The sequence below is a fragment of the Engraulis encrasicolus genome, chromosome 11, assembly GCF_034702125.1.
Source record: "Engraulis encrasicolus isolate BLACKSEA-1 chromosome 11, IST_EnEncr_1.0, whole genome shotgun sequence".
NCBI lineage: Eukaryota > Metazoa > Chordata > Actinopteri > Clupeiformes > Engraulidae > Engraulis > Engraulis encrasicolus.
Genome location: NC_085867.1, coordinates 56,035,927 through 56,041,238, shown reverse-complemented (window position 1 = coordinate 56,041,238; position 5,312 = coordinate 56,035,927). Strand labels below are relative to the sequence as shown.

The window sequence follows — 5,312 nt, the reverse complement described above, 5'->3', positions numbered from 1 at the left end:
TGAGGAGAACGGAACTTTTTTCGATATCATTAGCGTCGCAGTACAACTCCACGTGCTCTATGTATGATTCCCAATCTTCACTTGAACTATCAAACTCCTCTACTTTTCCAACGTAAGACATTTTGAAATCCAGATATTATCCGTTTATCCTTTCACTGTAGGCTTTGCACTGTTACTCACGGATCCTTTGCTAGGTTTCGTTTTTGTCTCTTGGTTTCGTTTCATCTCCTGCTTTATTTCGTCCTTTTCTGTCCTTCCCTCCGGTTTAAGTTTTCATTTCGAGCCGGCGTTTAGGGTCCAGATTACTCGTCGCCAATTTGTTGTGTCTTTAACCAACATAGTATAATTAAATAAAGGATTCAACTCAAAGGTAAAATGAACATGACTTTATAGATCTTCACGGTGGTTGCAATATACACATATCAATGCACTGGTGGACAACCTATAGGTAAACTCAGCAGCTAGGGGAGTGGTTCCGCTGAAGTAAATAGATCCACTGAAAGATACTACAGGAACAAACATGACATGAACAGAATGATGGGGGAACGGAATGGGAACCACACATTTAACATTCAGGGAACTAAAATTAAACTTTCCTGCCAACCAAGTGAGAACAGAAACATAACCAAAATGACTCTCTGAGAACGTAATCAGGACTAAACTGGAACCAAGCGCTTGTGTTCCAGGAACCTTCTTGGAAGAAAAAATTGTTAGTAGGGATGTTGCAAAACTGGCCAGAATTCTCCTTTGAGTTTGACACTGTATTATTTTAATATTAAAATCGAAGGCAGAAATCAACATTGCAGTATCCAATATGATGCCGCTGAAACTATTTATTGCCTACTTCCATATAGGTGAGATATCTGTCAGCCTTACCTCAGCCTTACCTCAGTCAACTAGCTCACATAAAGTGATACTATGTGACAACAGGAAAAATGTAACTCAAACCATACTCTGGGTAACACGGTTTGTAATGGAAACACAAACCGGGCTGGTTTGACAGCACCACTCAGGTCGTCACGGTATGCACGACACAGCATGGCACAGCCAGATTGTATATGGAAAAACACCAATTTAGTAGGGGGATTAAATGAGTTTTGACTTCAAGTCATGATGCAAAGGTCCCCTTTGGCATGGAAGTACCTTAGGGTCATACAAATAAATTTATCCTAAGACACAAGTGAGATCACTCTTTTTTTCGGAAATAAACACGTTTTTTCAAAATGGCCACCAATGCATCGAAAATTCTCTATGGAGTCTATAACTTTGCTTCTGTTATCGCTATGATGACAAACTTGGTGTCAAAGTATACATTTTTTGGGGTCAAGGAATCCAATAAAATATGTCTCAAGTAAAGAAAAACAACAGTTTACCTGTAAAATGATAATTGGAGGTAAAATATGCGATTTTTTGTTAAAAAAAAATAAATAAATAAAAATGTGTGCCTAAAGCATATTGCGTTCATACGTTACTAATAATTAAATACTTATCAAATAAGTGTTCAATTAGTGTATTGTAGAGAGTAGTAGGATAACAACAACTATGTTCACAGTTTGAGGTAGGCAACAGTTAACAGATTACTACTACTGCTACACTTATTTGATATGTATTTAATTATTAGTAATGTATGGACGCAATATGGTTTTGGCAAAAAAAGAGTGATCTCACTTGTGTCTTAGGATACATTTATTTGTATGACCCTAAGGTACTTCCATGCCAAAGGGGACCTTTTTATCATGAGTTGAAGTCAAAGGCCTCTTTTTTGGGCTTAATCTCTCTACTAATTGGTGTCTTTCTATCAGCTCAAACCAGCCTGGCCACTCTCCTCTGACATCAAGAAAGCATTTTTGCCCACAGAACTACCACTCAAAGGATATTTTCATCAATGAGCAGTTGGACTGTGGTGTATTAACCACATGGACAGATGTGCCTAATGAAGTGGCCTGTGAGTGTATATAGTCTACATCAGTGATTCTCAAACTGTGGGCCCTGAATGTATTCCAAGTGGGCCTTGAAATCATTTTCTAAAAATCAAAATAACATGTCTGTGTGTGTTGCCGTTGATTCATTTGAGTTTTAATGTTTATCGGGTCATAGATCGGGCCCCGAACATTTGTTAAAATTTCAGGTGGGCCCCAAGTTGGAAAAGGTTGAGAACCCCTGGTCTACATCAATAGGTAGCAGAACTTGTAGTCAAAGGACTATGTGAAAGACAGAGCAGACAGACGGTACAACCAGACAGACCAGACAGACAGACACACAGGGTCATTGCATTACCTCGCCAAACCCCCCAAGGAGGCCAGGTCACAAGTGATAAATAGCCAGGTTAAAGTTGTTTTGCTTTTATTTGAGTTGATTGGTCTTGAGTAGCATAGACAACAGTTGCTGATGACATGGGTGTTGAGGATGCCCAGGGATCACAGCTGAAATGGCATACTAACAATGGACTGTAGAGGAGACTGGGGGATCTGCTCTACTGCTCGTTGATGGTTGGCATGTTATCAAAAATGTTGGTCCAGTAGTTGACAAAGCGCAGCCTCAATTTCTGCTTGACGGAGTTCCTGCCCATCCTGTGGTTGATATCCACATACTTGTGGGTCTTGTTGTCAAACGCAGGCCAGTTGACAGGGACATCAGACTCACCTTTGTTGGGATCCCTGTAGATAGATAGATAGATAGATAGATAGATAGATAGATAGATAGATAGATAGATAGATAGATAGATAGATAGATAGATAGATAGATAGATAGATAGATAGATAGATAGATAGATTCAGGAGTCAGGAACATTGTTGCCAGATTATGTGTAACAGATGCCAACTAACAGAGTTCGGCATAGATAGAGCGTTAGTAAATCTCTCTAGTGAGGCCTCATGCAGTATCGTTTGCACTGAGCTATCGATCTGGACCTTTAGGTCAGTCGTATTGTGCTGCGCATCCCATACCCAGTGCTGTGGTGATTCTTTGTGTGTTTTTTAGCTCTTATTGTATCCCCGCAACGCGGAGCGTCGGAGATGTAATGGTTTTGCGGGCGCTGCGTCCGCCGCTGCCGCGTCCGCGTCCGCCGCGTCCGCGTCTACTGCTGCCGCATCCGCCGCCTTAAGGCGATAACTTTTGAACGGATGGTTGGATTTGTCCCAGATTCGGTGTGTTAATGCTCTAGGCTAGGATCATGAACTGATTAGATTTTGGAGGCCAACACTTTCAAGATGGCTGAATTCAAGATGGACGAATTTTAGTTTGGCCCATAACTTCTGACCGGGTGGAAGGATTTGTCCCAGATTCTGTGTGTTAATGCTCTAGGGTAGGTCCATTAACTGATTAGATATTGGAGGCCAGCACTTTCAAGATGGCACAGTTTTTGTTTGGTCCATAACTTCTGTCCGGGTGGATGGATTTGTCCCCAATTCGGCGTGTTGATACTCAAGGGTTGGTCCATGAACTGATTAGATTTTGGAGGCTAACACTTTCAAGATGGCTGAATTCAAGATGGCCGAACTTTTTTTTGCCCATAACTTCTGACCAGTTGGATGGATTTGTCCCAGATTTGGTGTGTTAATGTTCTAGGGTAGATTCATGAACTGATTAGATTTTGGAGGCCAACACTTTCAGGATTTTCATTTGGCCCATAACTTCTGACTGGGTGGATTGATTTGCCCGGTAACACTTTATTTTAATGGTGCACTATTACAGTGGATCTACCATAGGTACAGTTAGCTATGAGGCTTAGACCCTTTTTAAGACCCAATACTTCAGTTTGTGATACAAGCGCCAAAATCGGTACAGGTACTCCTTAGACATTACTATTTTCAAAATAGTCAGCCTGCCATCAGCAGCTAAGGTGCTTAAATAAACTTTTGATGGCATTTTTTGTTAAAAGTTGGCAACCATGCCAGAAGTTATCAGCATGGGCTAAGGTTTCAGAATCACCTGGTTGCCAACACGGAACTTGACCTTTAAGGTCAAATATGAAGGTCAAGAGGTCAACCACGGTCAAATAACAGTGCTATTCAGTTAAAAATTGTTACAAAGTTGTTAAAAGTGGGCAACCATGCCAGAAGCCATCAGCACGGACTAAGGATTCAAAATCAACTTGTTGCCAACGCTGAACTTGACCTTTAGGGTCAAATATAAAGCCCAAAAGGTCAAAAACAGGGTATTTTCTTGCTAGTCTTTGTTGGGAACTGTATATTCATGGAATTCTTTTTCAAAAGTTGGCAACCATGCCAGAAGTTATCAGCATGGACTAAGGATTCAGAATCAACTTGTTGCCAACACAGAATTTGAGCTTTAGGGTCAAATCTGAAGGTTAAAAAGGTCAAACACTATGTATTTTAAGGTTTGACATTTTGGGGGACTGTGTTCGTGGAAATCTTTTTCAAAAGTTAGTAACCATGCTAGAAGTTATCAGCATGGACTAAGGTTTCAGAATCACCTGGTTGCCAAGAGGGAATTGACCTTTAAGGTCAAATATGAAGGTCAAAAACATATTTTCTGGTTAGTCTTTTTTGGTGATCTTTATATCCATGGAATTATTGTTTTCAAAAGTTGGCAACCATGCTAGAACGTATCAGCAGGGACTAAGGTTTCAGAATCACCTGGTTACCATATGGAACTTGACCTCTAAGATCAAATTTGAAGGTCAAAAGGTCAACCGAGTTCAATAAAAACATCTTTTTTTTTTGGTGATGTGCTTTCATAAAATACAAGTTGTTTGCATGGTACTGTATATTGAACAATTAGTAGGCCTATAAATTTAATGTTTGATTTGGCTTATCATGGTGGGGCTCTGGCCTGTCATCCTTAGACATTCATCATAGCTCATTAGCATAAAATTAACTTAAAATTGTATTTCTTTAATTTTCATTCGGGTCATCTCAATTACTTTATTCTTCTTTGTGAGGCACATTAAGCTGCTGGTATGAAAAATGGGATATGCCTTGGCTCACCAGTGAATTTGCTTCTTTCCATAGAAAAAAGAATGACTTCAGTTATTTCTGATGTGTTTCAAATGGTTATAGCAATGAAGGATACTTGCTGATTTGCTATGTCACATCATGGTTAGGAAATAACCTACAGTAAGAGTAGAGCAAGTATTGCACTCTTGATGTTCTCATGACTACTGTAGAATGTTCTGTTGCAATTTCCCAGGCTTGAGTTTTTTGTTCCCAAAAAAAAAATTTTTTTGGGGAATTTTTTAAAAAAAAAAATTTTTTTTTTCCCCCTTTAAAGGTTTTTAAAAAAAACAACAGGGTTTTTGGGGGGACAATTTTAAAAAAAAAAGGGGGGGGGTTGGAAAAAAAAAATTTTGG

The 5,312-nt window shown here is 39.6% G+C and overlaps 1 pseudogene; it reads right to left on the bottom strand.

The window, feature by feature from the left end:
• Positions 1-2,473: 2,473 nt before the first annotated feature.
• Positions 2,474-5,312, bottom strand: part of LOC134457807 (bile salt-activated lipase-like) — a 12,981-nt pseudogene continuing 10,142 nt past the window's right edge.